Raw genomic sequence first — 23,847 nt, 5'->3', positions numbered from 1 at the left:
AAAACTCCCGGCAGTATATTACCGAATTTTGAAAGCACTAAGGCAGAAAACGGCATGCTTTAGATTCCAAGGCAAAAAATCCTGAAACCGTAGGTTTACCCCAGAAAACCATACATTTTTGAAAAGTACACATTCTGCCGATTACAAAATGGGTAACTATGTCTCTCTACTCCCAATTACCAAACATAAAAGCTTGTCTGAACATAGCGGTTTTTCAAAAAAAAATTCAAAATTCTGAAAAATCATTTCAAAGGTTTTATTTTGCTGCTCCGCATATCCCAAACTATATTAGTTACCAAGAAAAAGCACCTGAAATACGATTGCCAGGGGTCCACTGAACAGTTTGATACCCATTATGCATAGGTTTACCAAAGTATCTGGCATTTAGAGACACCAATATGAAGTTAGCACATCCAAATTGATCAGGACTTTACTTCAGCTACTGAGAAATCAACACATTGACTGCATTTTTTGTGGGGTAAAAAAAAATATATATATATGTTTACCCCCCAAACCCATATATTTTTGGAAAGTACACATTCTACAGAATCTAAAATGGGTACCCATGCCTTTCTGCTCCAAACTACTGAGTCGCAAGGCTTTCCCAAAATTGACGGTTTTGGTGAAATATGTGAAAATTGCCTCAAACCTTCAACTTCCCAGCACCATATCACCCATGTATCATTATGTACTAAGAAAAAGCACCCTAACTATGATTGCCAGGGTTCCTCTGAACATTTTGGTGGCCATTGTTCATAAGTTTACCAAAGTATCTGGCATTTAGAGGCCCCAAAATGAAGTTAGCGCATACAAACAGTCCCGTGGGTAACTTCAGCTAATGAAGAACCAACACACAGGAGAAAGCTCTCTGTTTAGTGCTGAATTAAGCATTGAAATTCCTGTTTGAGACAGGATTTTTTGTTATCACTTGGTGTGTGAATGTGTTGTCCACTTGGTGGGTGAAATTTGGGAAGTTTTGAGTTGATTTTCTTTACTAAAAATCGATTTTTCTTTTGACCCTGAAGGTGAGTGATTCCTAGCCCAGTTCCCTTCACTTGCTCTGGGCTACAAACTCACTGTTAGATCCCCTACCCCTCCCCCGCACCTGGGTGTCAGTTTCATTTGCATTTTTCTGTTGTTTCAGCACAAATTGTTTACTTTTTGTACAGATTGAGTGGGTATTTTGATTTTGTACTCAGTTCTGTGAGGAGAGAAAACTAAAGGGAGAAGGATTTAATATAAGTATAAATATAAAATCTTTTCCAGCAGCAGCAGTGCAGCTCCCAGGCACCTGCTCACATTAACCCTCTCCCTGCCACAGCTTCTCAACTTTAAAACTTACTTTTTTGTTGATCAATAGTATAAAGCTTTCTTTTGTGTGGTGTTTTGTAAAATAATGGGAGGGAATAAAAAGGAAAGTTATAAAAAAACATCTCTGGGTTCTAAAGCAAAAGGACCAGAAAAACCCAGCTGTAGCTCTGCAAGGAAACACCAGTCAGAGCCCATGTCAAAAAGCCCCATTGCCTCTACTTCTGCTGCTGCAGCCAATGTGACCCCTGCTAAAACATTTGCACACGCGGTAGCTACTGGCAGCAACCCAAGCCAAGTCACTGCTGGGGTACAGAAGCTTACAAGAAAGCATGGGGTCAGATGCCTAATGTCAAGCACTCATGGCATAGAGGTTTACATAAAGGCTGCAGCTGAAGTGGTGGGCCACTCTGCAGTAGTGGCAGCAAGTAAAATGTATGGGAAAGCCATAATCTTTGCCCGTTCGCTAACTGCAGTGCATGCTCTGGTACAGAGGGGTATCACAGTGGGAGGGAGTTATGTCCCTGTAGAACCCCTAGAAGGATTGGGCACAAGGGTGGTTTTATCTAATGTGCCCCCCTTCCTGCAAGACCACTTATTGTACCCCCACCTGCAAGCCCTTGGGGAGTTAAAATCAAATATGTCTAGAATTCCCCTGGGATGTAAGGAGAGCAGACTGAGGCACGTCCTTTCCTTTAAAAGGCAGGTGCAACTACTTTTACCTCGGGGGCAAGACACTATTGAGGGGTCTTTCGGGGTTCCATTTGAAGGGGTGCTGTATAAAAAATTTTACAGCACAGAGGAAGTGAGGTGCTTCCTTTGCAAGAACCTGGGGCACACTCGCCAGAGTTGCCCCAAAGGGCAAATTAAGACCACAGCCCCTGTTCCTGCTCCCAGTGCCTCAAATAAAACATCTTATCCTGCTGGGACTATTTCAGCAGGGTCCTCAAAGGGGATATCTCCTTCACTAAAGAACCTCAAGGTGGCTGTTACACAACCCACCTCTACAACATCCAAACTTCCTCCTTCACTGAAGACATCTAAGGCTGCAGCATGTCTTACAATTGCGGCAAAAGAGAAGGGGGGAAAACATGTCATAGCTTCCCCCAGGGTCACAGTTGTTCCTATCACAAAAAAGTGTACCCCTGTTATGGGCACCCCTGAAGGTGTGGGGGTACCCATGATTGCAACACCTGTTGGGGTTGGGGCAGATAGTGGCCTTTCCTCTTCAGATGCCAAGAAAAAGAGGAAATTTAAATCAAACTGGCTGTTACCTGAGGAATGGGCATCAGTGGTTAATGATGGGGCACCCCCATCCAAGGGTAAAAAGGGCAGCAAAACTTCTGCTCCTCATGTGGTGACATTGTCTGGCCCAACTGTTGGTCACGATCAACCGGTGTCAGACCATGCACTCTTGCCTCCAGACCAGGTGGGGAATAATGAGGTTAATAGTCTGCATGGCCTTGAACATGGCAGTGTTGGTTTCCCCACAGAGTCAGGGGTGCAGTATCTGCCTCAAAATCATTTGGAAGATCTTCCCTTGGAGTGTAAAGAGACACCTAATGAGACTCCTGCAGAGTGGGCAGTCAGTGTTCCTGAAGTGCTGAGATTTGGGAACTGCAACCAGCCTCAGTTTTTAGTGCCTCAGGGTATTTCACTCCAGGAGGGGGAGAATATTGGGCTAACCCCCATACAGGACCCTGCAGATAAAACTGCTGGGAAGGATGGTGAGGGTGGAGTTGTAAATACGGAGGAGGGTAGCCAGACAACCGCTACTGTTCATGCTAAAATCTCTCCTCCCTTGTCTTCAACTGACCCAAATGTTATTGCCATCCAGAAAGCACAGGAGGTAGTGGAGAAGGCAGAGGCTAACCATCGAGCCTCCAAACCTCTACCTGTTGCTGGGAAGCTAATTAGTTCTGTTGCTCCTGTGTCAAACACTTCCAAATGTGTTTCAAGTGAAGTTGAGGGAACACCTGAGCCATTGCAGGGTCTCCAGAAAAGTGATTCTGATACTTTTCCTGTAACAACTTGTGGAGAGATTCTCAAAGCTCTAGTGGAGAGGGGAGATTATCAATCCCTTAGCCAGGAAGAGCTCATGGATGAGGGGAACATCGAAGAGGAGGTTGACATAGGAGTGGCAAATCCTTCTACCCCAATCATCCCTGCTGAGGAACTCAAAAAGTTTCTTGAGAGCACCCTTGGTGTTAAATTAGAGAAGAAGATGCACATGGCTCTGGAGAAGTGGCATGATTTGCCTTTAGTTATCAATTCTGTGAGACAATACATTAAGGTCATAAAAGAGGCCAAGAACTATGGAACAGCGGAATATCTCTGTATAATGAAGTTTCACAAAAAATGTTTGTCTCATCAGACCTTGATGAAGGTTAAAGCACTTCCTAAGACTCAGTAATGGCCTTGAGTATAAGCACACTTAATACTAATGGCTGTCGGAATCCTTTCCGAATGTTTCAGGTACTCTCCTTTCTTCGTCAAGGAGGGTACTCTGTGAGTTTCCTCCAAGAGACCCACACCACTCCAGAGCTTGAAGCAAGCTGGAATCTGGAGTGGAAGGGAAGGGTCTTTTTTAATCACCTCACTTGGACATCATGCGGGGTGGTGACCCTTTTCTCAGATTCCTTCCAGCCAGAGGTCCTGAGTGCTACCTCTGTCATCCCTGGCCGTCTATTGAATCTTCGGGTCCGGGAGTCAGGTAGAACATATAATCTAATGAATGTGTATGCTCCTACTACCGGACCAGAGAGGGCACGGTTCTTTGAAAGTTTGTCAGCCTACATGGAGACAATTGACTCTGATGAAGCCTTGATTATAGGGGGTGATTTTAATTACACCCTTGATGCTCGAGATCGCAATGTACCCAAGAAAAGAGACTCGTCTGAGTCCGTTTTGCGAGAACTAATTGCTCATTTCTCCTTGGTTCATGTCTGGAGAGAACAGAACCCAGAGACGGTTGCCTTTACCTATGTCAGGGTGAGAGATGGTCATGTTTCTCAATCCCGGATTGATAGGATATATATATCGAGCCATCTCATGTCACGAGCCAAGTCGAGCACCATTAGATTGGCACCATTCTCAGACCACAATTGTGTATCCCTGAGAATGTCAATCGCACCATCTCTGCCAAAAGCTGCTTACTGGCACTTTAACAACAGTTTATTAGAAGATGAGGGTTTTGCAAAGACAGTCCAGGATACATGGAGAGGCTGGAGGGCCTTTCAGGATGAATTTGCCACATTGAACCAGTGGTGGGATGTAGGCAAGGTTCACCTAAAGCTCTTGTGTCAGGAGTATACCAAAAGTGTGAGCGGGCAGCGCAATGCAGAGATTGAGGCACTGAATGGGGAGGTGCTTGATCTTGAGCAAAGGCTATCAGGCTCTGAAGACCAAGCTGTTCAGTGTGAATATCTAGAAAGGAAAGAAGCGTTGCGTAACATGGAACAACGACAGGCTCGTGGTGCCTTTGTGCGAAGCCGGATGCAGTTACTTTGTGATATGGATCGTGGTTCGCGATTCTTCTATGCTCTGGAGAAGAAGAAGGGGAACCGAAAACAAATCACATGCTTTTTTGCGGAGGATGGAACCCCCCTTGAGGATCCGGAGGCTATCCGGGACAGAGCCCGGTCCTTCTATCAAAACCTTTTTTCTCCAGATCCCATCTCTCCAGATGCCTGTGAGGAGCTATGGGATGGGCTTCCAGTGCTCAGTGAGAGGAGAAAAGAGAGGTTGGAAACACCAATCACTCTAGATGAACTCTCTCAAGCACTCCGTTTAATGCCCCACAATAAATCTCCTGGGCTTGACGGAGTGACCATAGAGTTCTTCCAGTTCTTCTGGGATACTCTGGGCCCTGATTTCCATAGGGTCCTAACTGAGGCCTTCAAGAAAGGTGAGTTGCCACTTTCGTGTCGTCGAGCAGTGTTATCACTACTTCCTAAGAAGGGGGATCTCCGTCTTATTAAGAACTGGAGACCAGTCTCACTGCTTAGCACAGACTATAAGATCTTGGCCAAAGCTATCTCACTTAGGCTCAAATCTGTGCTGGCAGAGGTGATTCATCCTGACCAGTCCTATACAGTCCCCGGTCGGACAATTTTTGATAATGTCTTTTTAATCCGAGACTTACTACATTTTGCGAGAAGGACTGGTCTATCTCTTGCTTTTCTCTCTCTGGATCAAGAGAAGGCATTTGACAGGGTGGATCACCAATATCTTATAGGCACTCTGCAAGCCTATAGCTTTGGCCCACAGTTTGTGGGCTACCTGAAAACAATGTATGCCTCTGCAGAGTGTTTAGTTAAAATCAACTGGTCTCTGACTGCACCTCTGGCCTTTGGACGAGGAGTTCGGCAAGGATGCCCCTTGTCGGGACAACTGTACTCGCCGGCCATTGAGCCCATTCTGTGTCTCTTAAGGAAAAGGCTCACGGGACTGGTGCTCAAAGAACCCGACATGAGGGTGGTTCTCTCAGCCTACGCTGATGATGTAATTCTTGTGGCCCAGGACCTAGTTGATCTTGAGCGGGCACAAGAGTGTCAAGAAGTCTACGCTGCTGCCTCATCTGCCCGGATCAACTGGTCCAAGAGCTCAGGCCTTCTGGAGGGTTCTCTAAAGGTAGATTTCCTGCCTCCTGCTTTTCGTGACATCTCGTGGGAGAGTAAAATCATTAAATATTTAGGCGTCTACCTATCAGCTGAGGAGTATCCTGTCTCACAGAATTTCATTGAACTTGAGGAGTGTGTTCTAACACGCCTTGGAAAGTGGAAGGGTTTTGCTAAAGTACTTTCTATGAGGGGGAGAGCTTTGGTGATTAATCAGCTGGTGGCCTCTCAGATCTGGTACCGGCTGATATGTCTTAGCCCAACCCAAGAATTCATTGCTAAGATCCAGAGAAGGTTACTGGACTTTCTCTGGATAGGAAAGCATTGGGTTTCTGCAGGTGTCTCAAGCCTCCCGTTGAAAGAGGGAGGGCAGGGAGTCGTGTGTATACGTTCTCAAGTGCACTCCTTCCGTCTCCAGCAAATACAGAGATACTTGTATGCAGATCCTTCTCCACAGTGGTGTACTCTAGCATTGAGTTTTTATCGCCAGGTACGAAATATGGGATATGACCGGCAATTGTTTATAATTGAACCTGAGGGTTTCCTAAGAAACCTTTCAACCCTGCCGGCTTACTACCAAGACACGCTAAAGACCTGGAGCATGGTATCCGTGTTAAGGCAAGGAGCCATTGAAGGGGAAGACATTCTAAATGAGCCCCTACTTTACAATCCATCTTTTAAGACTAGGATGTTAGAATCCATCAGCATCCGACGTCGCCTTTGCCAGGCTCGGTTAACCAGAGTTGGAGATCTCCTGGATTTTGAGATATCAGATTGGGTGGACTCTCAAGCAGTTATGCAACGCATGGGATTCCTCACCACTAGGGTTCCACACCGTCTGCTCAAGGAAATCAAGGACACAATCTCTCCTGATTCTCACACCTTCATTGATGGGGTTTTACATGCTGGAGAGCCACGTCCACCTTGGAACTCCTCACCTCCAGACATAATAATAGCACCTAAAACCCGTCAATCCCCCCAAGCACCTCCTTCCCCCAACTTGAGCCAGTTGGAGAATTTTCCATTGACACGCTTTCATGATATAACAAAAAAAGCTGTTGTACTCTCTAATGCTTCACACTGTACACTTCCTTGCCCTCATCTCCCGATATGATACCATCTGGAGACGTGTGCTTAATGAGGGTGAAAGACCTCAGTGGCGAGCTCTTTATTCCAGTTTGGTGCCTAGACCAACTGGAGACTTGAGTTGGAAAGTGCTGCATGGTGCATTGAGCACGGGAGAGTATTTAGCTCATTTTACAGACTCCCCAGCTGCTTGTCCATTATGTGGCAAAGGAGAGTCTGTGTTTCATGCTTATTTTACGTGTGCCAGACTGCAACCTCTATTGGCTCTTTTGAGGAAGCTTTACCTGCAGTTCTGGTTACACTTTTCCCCTCATGTTTATATTTTTGGACGCCCAGTATCCCGGGACAATAAAGAGAAAGACCTTCTCTCCAACTTGCTCCTGGCTTTAGCTAAATTAGTCATCCATAAATCTAGAAAGCAATGTTTGGAAGGTGGGAATCCTCTGCCAGCAGAGGTCTTGTTCCGAGTGCTGGTGCGTTCCCGCATCCGAGCAGAGTACACCCAAGCAGTGTTTACTGGTCGGTTGAAAGAATTTGCTGACCAGTGGGCAATAGATGGGGTACTTTGCTCAGTATCCCCAGACCTTGTTTCTGTTCAGACAATTCTCACACTCCATATTTAAGTGCACTTTAATTTAAGTGACAATTGTATTTTAATCAGTTAATTATCTCCTTTGAGATGTGATTAACTTTGGTGAGCAATCACTCACCTGCAATTTGAATAATATATCAGCTAATGAAAAATCAACACATTGACTGCATTTTTGTGGGGTAAAAACACAGAAATATATGTTTACCCCCCAAACCCATATATTTTTGGAAAGTACACATTCTACTGAATCTAAAATGGGTACCCATGCCTTTCTGCTCCAAACTACTGAGTCGCAAGGCTTTCCCAAAATTGTCGGTTTTGGTGAAATAACTGAAAATTGCCTCAAACCTTCAACTTCCCAGCACCATATCACCCATGTATCATTACGTACTAAGAAAAAGCACCCTAAATATGATTGCCAGGGTTCCTCTGAACATTTTGGTGGCCATTGTTCATAGGTTTACCAAAGTATCTGGCATTTAGAGGCCCCTAAATTAAGTTAGCGCATACAAATAGTCCTGTGGGTAACTTCAGCTAATGAAAGATCAACACATTGACTGCATTTTTGTGGGGTAAAAACACAGAAATATATGTTTACTCCCCAAACCCATATATTTTTGGAAAGTACACATTCTACAGAATCTAAAATGGGTACCCATGCCTTATTGCTCCAAACTACTGAGTCGCAAGGCTTTGCCAAATTTGGTAGTTTTGGTGAAATATCTGAAAATTGCCTCAAAGCTTCAACTTTCCAGCATCGTATTGTCCATGTATCATTACCAGCATAAAGCATCCTAAATATAAACATAGGGGTCTACTAAATAGTTTGATGCCCAATGTGCATAGATATACCAAACTATGTGGCGCACAGAGACCCCCAAATGACAATATGTATAGACATTTTCACGGCTGACGCGCTGGCTGCTGCAACATAACCACCCGGTGTGTGTATTATGCGACATTAGACCACCTAACAGTACAGAGACCCCAGAAAACCATATATTTTCAGAAAGTACACATTCTGACGAATCCAATATGGGTAAATAAGTGTTTCTACTGCAAACTACCAAACTGCAAAGCAATGCTGAACATAACGTTTTTTATCAAATTTCTGAAAATCGTCACAAAGCTTGAATTTTACCCCATTATATGCCTCACATTTCGTAACTTATCAGCATAAAACATCCGAAATATGAACGCCCAGGGTCTACTAAACACGTTGATGCCCAATATGCATAGATATACCAAACTATGTGGCGCACAGAGACCCCCAAATGACAATAGTGTATATACATTTTCACGGCTGACGTGCGCTGGCTGCTGCAATACAAGAACCTGGTGTGTGTAATATGCGACATTAGACCCCCTAACAGTACAGAGACCCCAGAAAACCATATTTTTTCAGAAAGTACACATTCTGACGAATCCAATATGGGTAAATATGTGTTCCTACTGTAAACTGCCAAACTGCAAAGCAATGCTGAACGTAACGGTTTTTATCAAATTTCTGAAAATCGTCACAAAGCTTGAATTTTACCCCATTATATGCCCCACATTTGGTAACTTATCAGCATAAAACATCCTAAATATGAACGCCAGGGGTCTACTGAACACTTTGATGCCCAATATGCATAGATATACCAAACTATGTGGCGCACAGAGACCCCCAAATGACAATAGTGTATATACATTTTCACGGCTGACGCGCTGGCTGCTGCAATATAAGCACCTGGTGTGTGTATTATGCGACATTAGACCCCCCTAACAGTACAGAGACCCCAGAAAACCAAATATTTTCAGAAAGTACACATTCTGACGAATCCAATATGGGTAAATAAGTGTTTCTACTGCAAACTGCCAAACTGCAAAGCAATGCTGAACATAACGGTTTTTATCAAATTTCTGAAAATCGTCACAAAGCTTGAATTTTACCCCATTATATGCCCCACATTTCGTAACGTATCAGCATAAAACATCCTAAATATGAACGCCAGGGGTCTACTGAACACTTTGATGCTCAATATGCATAGATATACCAAACTATGTAGTGCACAGAGACCACCAAATGACAATAGTGTATATACATTTTCACAGCTGACGCGCTGGCTGCTGCAATATAAGCACCTGGTGTGTGTATTATGCGACATTAGACCCCCCTAACAGTACAGAGACCCCAGAAAACCATATATTTTCAGAAAGTACACATTCTGACGAATCCAATATGGGTAAATAAGTGTTTCTACTGCAAACTACCAAACTGCAAAGCAATGCTGAACATAACGTTTTTTATCAAATTTCTGAAAATCGTCACAAAGCTTGAATTTTACCCCATTATATGCCTCACATTTCGTAACTTATCAGCATAAAACATCCGAAATATGAACGCCCAGGGTCTACTAAACACGTTGATGCCCAATATGCATAGATATACCAAACTATGTGGCGCACAGAGACCCCCAAATGACAATAGTGTATATACATTTTCACGGCTGACGTGCGCTGGCTGCTGCAATACAAGAACCTGGTGTGTGTAATATGCGACATTAGACCCCCCTAACAGTACAGAGACCCCAGAAAACCATATTTTTTCAGAAAGTACACATTCTGACGAATCCAATATGGGTAAATATGTGTTCCTACTGTAAACTGCCAAACTGCAAAGCAATGCTGAACGTAACGGTTTTTATCAAATTTCTGAAAATCGTCACAAAGCTTGAATTTTACCCCATTATATGCCCCACATTTGGTAACTTATCAGCATAAAACATCCTAAATATGAACGCCAGGGGTCTACTGAACACTTTGATGCCCAATATGCATAGATATACCAAACTATGTGGCGCACAGAGACCCCCAAATGACAATAGTGTATATACATTTTCACGGCTGACGCGCTGGCTTCTGCAATATAAGCACCTGGTGTGTGTATTATGCGACATTAGACCCCCCTAACAGTACAGAGACCCCAGAAAACCAAATATTTTCAGAAAGTACACATTCTGACGAATCCAATATGGGTAAATAAGTGTTTCTACTGCAAACTGCCAAACTGCAAAGCAATGCTGAACATAACGGTTTTTATCAAATTTCTGAAAATCGTCACAAAGCTTGAATTTTACCCCATTATATGCCCCACATTTCGTAACGTATCAGCATAAAACATCCTAAATATGAACGCCAGGGGTCTACTGAACACTTTGATGCTCAATATGCATAGATATACCAAACTATGTAGTGCACAGAGACCACCAAATGACAATAGTGTATATACATTTTCACAGCTGACGCGCTGGCTGCTGCAATATAAGCACCTGGTGTGTGTATTATGCGACATTAGACCCCCCTAACAGTACAGAGACCCCAGAAAACCATATATTTTCAGAAAGTACACATTCTGACGAATCCAATATGGGTAAATAAGTGTTTCTACTGCAAACTGCCAAACTGCAAAGCAATGCTGAACATAACGGTTTTTATCAAATTTCTGAAAATCGTCACAAAGCTTGAATTTTACCCCATTATATGCCCCACATTTGGTAACTTATCAGCATAAAACATCCTAAATATGAACGCCAGGGGTCTACTGAACACTTTGATGCCCAATATGTATAGATATACCAAACTATGTGGCGCACAGAGACCCCCAAATGACAATAGTGTATATACATTTTCACGGCTGACGCGCTGGCTGCTGCAATATGAGCACCTGGTGTGTGTATTATGCGACATTAGACCCCCCTAACAGTACAGAGACCCCAGAAAACCATATATTTTCAGAAAGTACACATTCTGACAAATCCAATATGGGTAAATATGTGTTTCTACTGCAAACTGCCAAACTGCAAAGCAATGCTGAACATAACGGTTTTTATCAAATTTCTGAAAATCGTCAGAAAGCTTGAATTTTACCCCATTATATGCTCCACATTTCGTAACGTATCAGCATAAAACATCCTAAATATGAACGCCAGGGGTCTACTGAACACTTTGATGCCCAATATGCATAGATATACCAAACTATGTGGTGCACAGAGACCACCAAATGGATATATAGTAGATAAAATTTACAAGGCAAAACAAAATAAGGCAGTAAAGAGTGAAATGAAAAAAAATCCAATAAAACCACAAAAATCAATGTTTTTTTTCCAGACTAGTGTTATCGGCCGTCAGAATCACAGTTTGAATATTTTAGCTGGGCCAAACAGGTTATACGGCTAGAAACAAGTGAACACAACATATGCAGAGCTGAAAATGCAATAAAATGGCTAAAAATTCAATAAAATGGCTAAAAATGCACCAAAATACCCAAAATTGCAATATAATCACCGAAATAACATACAAAAGGTATTGCACAGTACGGTTAGCGAATACGCTATTCGTAATGGCAATAAAACATTTTTTTCAGGCAAAAAAAGAGACGATGCAATAAGAAAAAAAAAAACCCCACAATGCCATGTATGTGCGTGTGCGTGTGTACAATTGGTAAATTACATGTTATGTGCGTGTGTGTGCACGTGTGTGTGAGTGCAGTGAGTGTAAGTGACCCCCCCAATCCCCAAAAATGTATGTGTAAGTGTGAATCTAAGTGTGTATTACTGTAATAAGTGTGTGTTTGTGTGTGTAATTGTTGCACTAACCTGAAAAAGTCGCTGAAGAGTGTTGCACACGATGTGGAGGGGTCCCAGGAAGAACTCTGCGACGATCTGCCTGTTCCTGTGCTGTGGGGGCGGAGATCAACGGCGCAGTGCAGGCTGCAGCAGCAGGACACGTAAGTAACACATGCCTGCTACTGCTTTGGGGCCCCTGGGCGATCGCGCCCCAGGGGCCACTCGATCCCCTGCTCTGCTCGTTGCCTAGGGGCAGGGGATCGAAGAGGAATGGAGTGAGCGGCTCTAACAGCCGCTCCCCGCTCCAGAACCCGGAAGTGCTGCAGAACGTAGACTCTACGTTCTGTGGCATTTCAAGTTACTTTTCCACAGAACGTAGATTCTACGTTCTGTGGCACTTAAAGGGTTAAACAATTCTCAATAATAATAAATTAGTCTGACCTACATGCCCTAGAAACACCTTGTTTTGCTGTATTATGCAAGATTTTAAACCATTCTCCCCAAAAATGTGCTTATTCCAGACTTCCTGGTCTTCCTCTTTAAACATGCAGTGACACAACCTCCAAGCCCCACTGGAAGCTAAACATTGCAGTTAAAATTACAGCTGAATACCATTCTATGGACAGTGAGTTCCAATATACAGTCATATGAAAACGTTTGGGAACCCCTTTTAATTCTTTGGAGTTTTGTTTATCATTGGTTGAGCTTTCAAAGCAGCAACTTCATTTTAATATATAACATGCCTTATGGAAAGGCAGTGACATAATGTTTATTGGATTAACAGAAAATATGCACTTGCATCATAACAAAATTAGATACATACATGTGGGCACCCCAACAGACATATTAGATCAATACTTAGTTGAGCCTCCTTTTGCAAATGTAACAGCCTCTATAAGCCTCCTATAGCCTTTGATGAGTGTCTGGATTCTGGATGGCGGTATTTTTGACCATTCGTCCATAAAAAATCTCTCCAGTTTGATGTCTGCCGAGCATGGACAGCCTGCTTCAAATCATCCCATAGATTTTCCATGATATTCAAGTTGGGGGACTGTGACGGCCATTCCAGAATATTGTACTTCTTCCTCTGCATAAATACCTTTGTAAATTTCAAAGTGTGTTTAGGGTTATTGTCTTGTTGGAATATCCAACCCCTGCATAACTTTAACTTTGTGACTGATGCTTGAACATTATGCTGAAGAATTTGTTGATATTGGGTTGAATTCATTGACCCTCGAATTTAACAAGGACCCCAGTCCCTAAACTAGCCACACAGCCCCACAGCATGATGGAACCCACCACCAAATTTGACAGTAGGTAGTAGGTGTTTTTGTTGGAATGCAGTGTTCTTCTTCTGCCATGCTGATTGTTTTTTGTTATGACCAAATAACTAGATTTTTGTCTCATCAGTCCAAAGCACTTTGTTCCAAAATGACTGTGGCTTGTCTAAATGAGCTTTTGCATACAACAAGCAACTCTGTTTGTAGCGTGAGTGCAGAAAGGGCTTATTTCTCATCACTCTGCCATACAGATGTTCTTTGTACAAATTGCGCTGAATTGTAGAACAATGTACAGATACACCATCTGCAGCAAGATATTCTTGCAGGTCTTTCAATGAGAAGGAGGAGAGCATTTAAACGCAGATTAACTGCTTGTGTTTAATATTTATTCAGACTGTTAGACACAGAATGTTTCGGGCCGTTAGTGCCCTTTCTCACTTGGCAATTTTGGATGGTCGGTACATCTTTGTAAGAGGATTGAAGCCTTCACTTATAAAGTGCTATTTGGGTGAGCGCAGATTCCTTCACTTTCTACAATGTTCTTGCAGGTCTTTGGAGGTGATCTTTGGGTTGTCTGTAACCATTCTCAGAATCCTCCGCATATGCTGTTCATGTATTTTTCTTAGCCTGCCAGACCTGGGTTTTACAGCAACTGTGCCTGTGGCCTTCCACTTCCTGATTACATTCCTTACAGTTGAAACTGAAAGTTTAAACCTCTGAGATAGCTTTTTGTAGCCTTCTCCTAAACCATGACACAGAACAATCTTTGTTTTCAGATCTTTTGAGAATTGCTTTGAGGATCCCATGCTGTCACTTTTCAGAGGAGAGTCAAACAGAAGCACAACTTGCAATTGGCCACCTTAAACCCCATTTCTCATGATTGGACACACCTGTCTATGAATTTCAAGGCTTAATGAGTGAATATAACCAATTTGGTGTTGCCAATAATCAGTATTGAGCAGTTACATGCATTCAAATTAGCAAAATTAGAAGGGTACCCAAATTTTTGCACAGCCAGTTTTTCATATTTGATTTAATTATATATGTGTGTGTGTGTGTGTCCCCACCCCTGTGAGCTGACAGGAAGGAAGGCCAGCACAGGAAGTGTTGGGAGAGAGAAGCAGCAGAGGTAAAGAAAGGTGCTGCAAGATCCCAGAGAAAACTATGTGTATAAAGTCAGTAGGGAACTTCAGTGGCAGAAAAGTGTGCTCTTTTTATGGTGAGAAAGAAGGGGGAGTTCCTGTCAGAGCAAAGCATGCTTTTCTCAGGGCACAGAAAGCCAAAGGGAGTCCATACCTCCCAACTGCCCCGTTTTGTGGTACAGTACTGATTTTGACAGCTCAACCTTCAGTCCCGGATTGTTACTGAAATGTCCTGACTTTCTCTTTGATCTCCTGTACAGAACAGCCAGAAAAAGATACAAAGATTTAAAACGTTTGGCAGAGAGCCCAGAATATGTGGCAGGTGCACATAGATACTTTTGTAACAATTAAAGGTGAGGTGTTTTGGGGAAACTGTAACTTGCAGCTTAAAGGGCAATTCACCTTCATTAGCAAAACTGTAATAACACATAAAAACCACTGAAATGTATTCAAACTTTCATAAACTGCCACATTTTGTAAAATGAACATGGTAATTAGGGGGTGTGGCCATACAATGGGCATGGTCAGTAAGAATTATCGAAAATATTGTTGTCCCTCTTTCTATTTCCAAAATGTTGGGAAGTATGGTAGTTGTTCTAAGCATCTGAAGTATTATGTAAAGTTGCTGCTAGCTGGAAAGCTGTATGTTATTTTAAGGTACAGTGCCATGTAAATAAACCAAACTTCCTCTGTGTCAGTGATTGTAAATAAAGAGGTTTAAAGAGGTAAAAAGGTTCCCAGGGAGGGGTATTAGAGCCCAGTCTGTCCTGACCCTGGGTGGAGGCACGTCACATCTTAGTGTACCTAATCAACCATGTAGTGAAGACACAGGACTCTTGTTGAGCTCCTTGTTGACATAATATAGTGAATAAAGTACCCCCTCTTGTAAAATATAAGGATATTATAAGTTACCGAGGAGTTTCATGACCATATAAAAGCACGAGGCCGAAGGCCGAGTGTTTTTATACAGGTCATGAAACTCCGAGGTAACTTCTAATATCCTCATATTTTGCAACTGGGGGTACTTTATTTATTATAATACACAAATTTCAGTGAGTCATGTGACAGAAATGACATCAGAACTCACCGTTTATAACTGATGACATCAGAACTCACCGTTTATAAGGATATAATTTACAAGATATTCATGGCTTTTGTGTATTATATATTTATATTTTACAATGGAGGGTACATTATTCACTATATTTCTTCCTCAAAATGTAATATATTAAGTATTTCAGTTTTTTTTAGCCAATTGTGAGGACTTACTTATTAAGAATGTGCTGTACCATTGTGTTATCAAATGTAAAAGATTATCTTTGGCAATTATATATTTTAAGGCTATGGAAGAATTAATCTCACTCTTGGCACTCTAATTATTGGCTGTAATAAAAATGAAAGAAAAGCAATTACAAGTGTATTAGCAATGCTGACACTGGGAATAACAGCAGTATGGCATTACGACCAAGCTATGAAAATTAGTTTCATTAGTTCTACAAGACAAACTTGCCTATGAGAGTGAATGAGGTTACAATGGTAAAACAACAACAGCAAATGAACAAACATAATATAGTAACAAAAACAGCAGTTTGCAGATAGATAGATGTATTTTTTGTCATAAATGAGCCTTTGATTCTCAGTGCAGTCATTTCTTTATTTGCTTTATATTAAGTATTAAATATACTAATAATATTACTTGGTCTCATGTGTAGTTTACATTCCACATAAATGTAACTATACTTATACCAACATTGAATTGTTAATAAAAATATCACCTACTATGTGTTATGGGCATTTAATAAAGTATATACATGTATGGGATCTGTTATCCAGAAAGATCAAAATTACAGTAGGGCATATCCCATAGACTCCATTTAAAACAGATAATTCTAATTTGTATAATTTATTTTCCTTTTTAATGTAATAATAAAACAGTATCTTGTACTTGATCCCAACTAAGATATAATGAAACCTTATTTGATGCAAGAAAGGTTATTTGATGTTTAAATGATTTTTAGTAGACTTAAGGTATTGAGATTCAAATTACAGAAAGAACCTTTATCTGGAAAACCCCAGGTCCCAAGCATTCTGGATAACAGGTCCCATACCTATATATTTGCCATAGTTATCAGTGGCACTATACAGTATATTTAAAAAGTGTGTATTTTTTCAACCTAACTTACTAAGTTACTAGCATAGCAGAGTACTTGGTCACACATATTCAGTAATCTGTTTTACTTGTACTGGCTACTTAAATATGTGTTAGAATATATTGCGGTTTCAAAGTAAAAAAAACTTCCAGTTGTCTATAGCAGTCTGTAGTTGTTTCTGTTCCCTTGCTGATGCTGGTTTTCTAATTTCTATTCTTAACAGTTAAACAAATGTTTAGAAGGGTGAATAAAAGCACTGCTCCATGTTACATTCCTTCTGATAGCAAATATGTTTAGCAGGACTAGTATTATGTTCAAGTAATAGCCACAGTACATTTTCTGTAGCATCAAAACAATTATAGGACTAACTAAACACTTTAAATTTGGAATGCAATGCAGAAATATCTTAAATATAAATACATATTTATTATACTTATTCATATTCAGACAGACCTAAAAAAATACCAACTTACTTAATTGATTAAAATAATATTATGAGTTCCTGCAACATATTAATGTATAAAAGATGACTCTGAGTGATCCTTTAATTCAACTTCCCCATTATCAATTATTATAGTCCTTTCTATTATTATATATATTGCTTTTGTTATAGTAACATTAGTAATTGCAATCTGAATAAGTTGTTTAAAGTGTTTAAGAACTGGAGACCACTTGCGGTGAAAAGATAGAGTTTATTTGGCACAAGCTCCATGGATTCTGAACTCACAAAGAGTCAGAACCCCAAACAAAGAAATAACAGAGTTTTTATAAACTTGGGAACCTATGACATGAGAACTTAAGAGCGCAAAAGTGCGTTACCATTGTGAGAGCTTAGAGATATCGCTTCACAGCACAGAAAAACAAAGAACTGCTCAAATAAACAATGGGATGGTTCTTCCTCAAGGTCAAGGTGATATAACCAAACTAGCTTGAGAACGGAATCCATCTAAGTCAGGGGGGCTCCTGGGGAAATCTGCATACACAGGGTTTTACGCTTTATCAAAAGTTTAAAGCTGTTGTGTTTCCCTTCCAGCCCTGTCTATACTGATTGGGTGTGACCAAGTAAGTACTGTTATCCAGAATGCTCCATATCTTAAGGATATGCCTTCCTGTAATTTTGAGCTTTCTGGATAACTGGTTTTTGGATAATGGATACCATTCCTGTATACAATTTCTCAGATTCAGCTTACCACGTGTATTGTACAGACTGAAATGTAACTCATGCAGTCTGTATTGGAATGCACCAGTTGCATGAGCTAAAATGACTGGCTACTGTAAAGTGCTACTTAAATTGTGCTGTATCTTGTGAAATATGTGCTTGCCCAGGCTAATGTTTGTGTTATTTTTAGTTGTTGTGAAAATATCCATTAAAGGAAAACAATACCTTCAGATACTTAACCAAGAGTTAATTTATATAGTAATAAGTGACCTTGTACATATTAATAATAAGAAAAGCGTATCTCACGCCACAGATTGGAGTGTGGGTGCAGAGTAGTAAATGATGTTCCTTCTACTGTCCATATGTATACCTTGCTTTAGGTCATTTCTGGAAGCAATAAAGATTTTTTCATCTTTATAAAAGTAAAATATATATATATATATATATATATATATATATATATATATATATATATATATATATATATATATATATATATATATATATATATATATATATATTCTCATCTTTGCCATGCCTATTTGGGATCCACATATGTCCGCTCCACATTTGCTTACATTTTCAGATCCTCTTACCACCTGTATATCTTTTAAATTAGCTTAAACATATGTTCACATAACTTGAGTGTCTGTCAGATCCCACAGCAACATTTATGTAGGTGTATTGTCATTTTGTTAATGTGTAGTTTTTTAAGTCCAAAGAAAATAGCTGAAAATAGCACTGCCAAGCATTTCATGTAAAAGTAAATGTAAAATGTACACATTTTCATGTCTTAAGTTAACACAAAAAGACAACCAATGTCATTGTTGAGCAAGTAAAAAATACAAATCCTACACATCAGCCTTTTTGTTGGAGCGATACCCTATTCACCTTTGCATACATATAAAATAAAAGCTGTAAAATTCTTATACCTGTTCCAGATTATCCCATACCCTACCCCCTAAAGGTTGTTGCCCAAACGGAAAGCCTTGACACTTGGTATATATGGGTTTAAAGAAATCCCAGAGTAGCACATTTGAAATTAAGGGCAACAAAACAAAGTCCCAGAATCCTCTCTTGGACTCACTCTTTACACTCTCTGGGGACGGGTTTCTCTCTTCCTCTCTCCAGTCCTTTGGAGTTCTCTCCAACACTTTATCTCAGGGGGAATCACACTCTCTTTCCCAGCTACACACAAAACTCCTTCCTCCAATGAAGGAGATTCTCATGGCCCCTCACCCTCTTCCACTCAAGGAGGTCTCAAGGGGAAGCTCTGATGTGTAGTCTCATACCTTTTAACTAGTTTAACTATAGCTTAATTAGCTAACTATCTCTAACTTAGGCAGCTGCAAAACACTTAATGGGGCATGGAATGGAAGCCCACCGTGCTTTCTTCCATTCACTCCAGGGACCCATGATCCAGCTTTTCCTAAGCCGGTACACAACTACAGCCATGCTTGCTGCAGAAACACACACTTTTCCTTAGATATGTATATTCACCAGTCTAACACTGGTAAAATATACAAAAAGTGTGCCTTTTTTACACACATATCTTACACTATACACAGCCTTTTAATACTTTTTTAACTGGGTTTGACAGTGTGGTATAATCCAATCGTACTGCTGTACTGGGATTCCAAACACAACTAGATTATTACTAGGGATGTAGCGAACGTCGGAAAAAAAGTTCGCGAACATATTCGCGAACTTGCGCAAAAACGCGAGCGGTTCGCGAACGGTTCGCGAACCCCATAGACTTCAATGGGAAGGCGAACTTTAACATCTAGAAAAGACATTTCTGGCCAGAAAAATGATTTTAAAGTTGTTTAAAGGGTGCAACGACCTGGACAGTGGCATGCCAGAGGGGGATCAAGGGCAAAAATGTATCTGAAAAATCTGCCTGTGTGTGCTTGGAAGAGATAGTGTAGGGGGAGAGCTGTTAGTGATTTCAGGGACAGATGATAGTAAGTTTGCTGGCTAGTAATCTGCTTGATACTGCTCTGTATTGGAGGGACAGAAGTCTGCAGGGATTTGAGGGACATTTTAGCTTAGGTAGCTTTGCTGGCTAGTAATCTGCTGTTCTCTTTAAACAACTGCCATACGTTGACCTTGTAGGCATTGTTTGCCCAGTTTTTTTGGACGCAGCCACTGAAGCACAGTTGCCAGAAAAAATATGCCATATAAATGCTGAAAATAGTCATTTTTCGCCATACGTTGACCTTGTAGACATTGTTTGCCCAGTTTTTTTGGACGCAGCCACTGAAGCACAGTTGCCAGAAAAATTATGCCATATAAATGCTGAAAATATAAATTTTTTTGGTTGCAGCCACTGAAGCACAGAGGCCAGAAAAATTATGCCATATAAATGCAGAAAATATGCATTTTTTTGGTCGCAGCCACTGAAGCACAGTTGACAGAAAAATTATGCCATATAAATGCTGAAAATATAAACTTTTTTGGTTGCAGCCACTGAAGCACAGAGGCCAGAAAAATTATGCCATATAAATGCAGAAAACATGCATTTTTTTGGTCGCAGCCACTGAAGCACAGTTGACAGAAAAATTATGCCATATAAATGCTGAAAATATAAATTTTTTTGGTTGCAGCCACTGAAGCACAGAGGCCAGAAAAATTATGCCATATAAATGCAGAAAATATGCATTTTTTTGGTCGCAGCCACTGAAGCACAGTTGCCAGAAAAAATATGCCATATAAATGCTGAAAATAGTCATTTTTTGCCATATACGTTGAGTCAACGTATGGCAAAAAATGACTATTTTCAGCATTTATATGGCATATTTTTTCTGGCCTCTGTGCTTCAGTGGCTGCGGCCAAAAAAACTGGGCAAACAATGCCTACAAGGTCAACGTCGTTGACCTTGTAGGCATTGTTTGCCCAGTTTTTTTGGCCGCAGCCACTGAAGCACAGAGGCCAGAAAAAATATGCCATATAAATGCTGAAAATAGTCATTTTTTTGGTCGCAGCCACTGAAGCACAGTTGCCAGAAAAATTATGCCATATAAATGCTGAAAATATAAATTTTTTTGGTTGCAGCCACTGAAGCACAGAGGCCAGAAAAATTATGCCATATAAATGCAGAAAATATGCATTTTTTTGGTTGCAGCCACTGAAGCACAGAGGCCAGAAAAATTATGCCATATAAATGCAGAAAATATGCATTTTTTTGGATGCAGCCACTGAAGCACAGTTGCCAGAAAAAATATGCCATATAAATGCTGAAAATAGTCATTTTTTGCCATACGTTGACCTTGTAGACATTGTTTGCCCAGTTTTTTTGGTTGCAGCCACTGAAGCACAGAGGCCAGAAAAAATTAAACCAGTAGGGTTTGCACCCTAGTTTGTAACGGTGGCGGAGGGAGGAGGAGGACGCTAAAGGACAGCTGTGTGTGGAGTCATGAGGCTTGAAGAGAAGGACAGCTGCATAGAAGTCAGAACAAGTCTTCCGGCGTGCAGTAACCCTCCGAGATCCACCCCTCATTCATTTTAATAAAGGTCAGGTAATCGACACTTTTGTGACCTAGGCGAGTTCTCTTCTCAGTTACAATCCCTCCTGCTGCACTGAAGGTCCTTTCTGAGAGCACACTTGAGGCTGGGCAAGACAAGAGGTTCATGGCAAATTGTGACAGCTCTGGCCACAGATCAAGCCTGCGCACCCAGTAGTCCAGGGGTTCATCGCTCCTCAGAGTGTCGATATCTGCAGTTAATGCCAGGTAGTCCGCTACCTGCCGGTCGAGGCGTTCTTTGAGGGTGGATCCAGAAGGGTTGTGGCGCTGCCTTGGACAGAAAAACATTTGCATGTCTGACGTTACAGACTGGCCAAAGGGCTTTGTCCTTGCAGGTGTGCTCGTGGCAGGATCACCAATGTTGATGAGTTCCTGAAGTGACATCACCCTTAAAAGCATTGTACAACATGTTTTGCAGGCTGGTTTGTAAATGCCGCATCTTTTCGGACTTGTGGTATGTTGGTAACATTTCTGACACTTTATGCTTGTACCGAGGGTCTAGTAGCGTTGCGACCCAGTACAGGTCCTTCTCCTTAAGCCTCTTGATACGGGGGTCCTTCAACAGGCATGACAGCATGAAAGACCCCATTCTCACAAGGTTGGATGCAGAGCTATCCATCTCCGCTTCCTCATTATCAAGGACTGCATCATCCACGGTCTCCTCCCCCCAGCCACGTACAAGACCAGGGGTCCCCAAAAGGTCACCACTAGCCCCCTGGGAAGCCTGCTCCTGTTGGTCCTCCTCCTCCTCCTCCACAAAGCCACCTTCCTCCTCTGACTCCACTTCTGGCACCTCTCCCTGCGTTGCAGCAGGTGCCTGGGTTCGTTCTGGTGATTCCGACCAGAAATCGTGCGCTTCCAGCTCCTCGTCACGCTGGTCTACAGCCTCATCTGTCACTCGTCGCACGGCACGCTCCAGGAAGAAAGCGAAGGGTATTAGGTCGCTGATGGTGCCTTCGGTGCGACTGACCATATTTGTCACCTCTTCAAAAGGTCGCATGAGCCTGCAGGCATCGCGCATAAGCACCCAGTAACGGGGGAAAAAAATCCCCAGCTGTGCAGATCCAGTCCTACCACCCAGTTCAAAAAGGTACTCGTTGACGGCCCTTTGTTGTTGCAGCAGACGTTCCAACATAAGGAGCGTTGAATTCCAGCGAGTCTGGCTGTCAGAAATCAAACGCCTGACTGGCATGTTGTAGCGCTGCTGAATGTCAGCAAGGCGTGCCATGGCTGTGTAGGAACGTCTGAAATGGGCCGACACCTTTCTGGACTGGGTGAGAACGTCCTGGAATCCTGGGTACTTGGAGACAAAACGTTGGACTATTAAATTTAACACATGTGCCATGCAGGGCACATGTGTTAAATTGCCTAGTCTCAACGCTGCCAACAGATTGCTTCCATTGTCACACACCACTTTTCCGATCTGCAGTTGGTGTGGGGTCAGCCACCGATCGGCCTGTGACTGCAGAGATGACAGGAGTACAGATCCGGTATGGTTTTTGCTTTCCAGGCACGTCATCCCCAAGACAGCGTGACAACGGCGTACCTGGCACGTCGAATAGCCTAGGGGGAGCTGGGGGTGCACAGGTGTGGAGGAGGAGAAGGAGGACCCAGCAGCAGAGTAAGAAGAAGAAGAAGACGAGGTAGAGAGCGATGGAGGAGTAGAGGTGGTGGCAGAACCGCGTGCAATCCGTGGCGGTGACACCAACTCCACTGTTGTTGTTGAGCTACCCATTCCCTGCTTCCCAGCCATTACCAAGTTCACCCAGTGGGCAGTGTAGGTGACATACCTGCCCTGACCATGCTTGGAGGACCATGCGTCAGTAGTCATATGGACCTTTGGCCCAACACTAAGTGACAGAGATGCGGTAACTTGGCTCTGCACATGTTGGTACAGGTGTGGTATTCCCTTTTTAGAAAAAAATTGCGGCTGGGTACCTTCCACTGCGGTGTCCCAATTGCTACAAATTTGCGGAAGGCCTCAGAGTCCACCAGCTGGTATGGTAAAAGCTGGCGGGCTAAGAGTGCAGACAAGCCAGCTGTCAGACGCCGGGCAAGGGGGTGACAGTCAGACATTGGCTTCTTACGCTCAAACATGGCCTTCACAGAAACTTGGCTGGTGGCAGATGACTGGGAATGGGAACAGGTGGTCAAGGTGGAAGGCGGAGTGGAGGGTGGTTCAGACGGGTCAAGGAGAGCAGAGGTAGAGCAGTAAGATGCTGGACCAGAAGGAGTGTGGCTTTTAGTTTGCCTGTTGCCTTTGAGGTGTTGCTCCCAAAGTGCTTTGTGCTTGCCGCTCATGTGCCTTCGCATAGAAGTTGTACCTATGTGGCTGTTGGGCTTACCAAGGCTCAGTTTCTGACTGCACTCATTGCAAATT

General features: G+C 42.2%; 1 protein-coding gene across 1 annotated transcript in view; it reads left to right on the top strand.

Annotated features, from left to right (window-relative positions):
• Positions 1–23,847, top strand: part of LOC108717423 (heparan sulfate glucosamine 3-O-sulfotransferase 5) — a 200,731-nt gene that overhangs the window by 58,232 nt on the left and 118,652 nt on the right. The gene's annotated exons all lie outside the window — the stretch shown is intronic.

Source organism: Xenopus laevis, chromosome 5S (assembly GCF_017654675.1).
Source record: "Xenopus laevis strain J_2021 chromosome 5S, Xenopus_laevis_v10.1, whole genome shotgun sequence".
Classification (NCBI taxonomy): domain Eukaryota; kingdom Metazoa; phylum Chordata; class Amphibia; order Anura; family Pipidae; genus Xenopus; species Xenopus laevis.
This window is presented reverse-complemented; position numbering and strand designations above follow the sequence as displayed.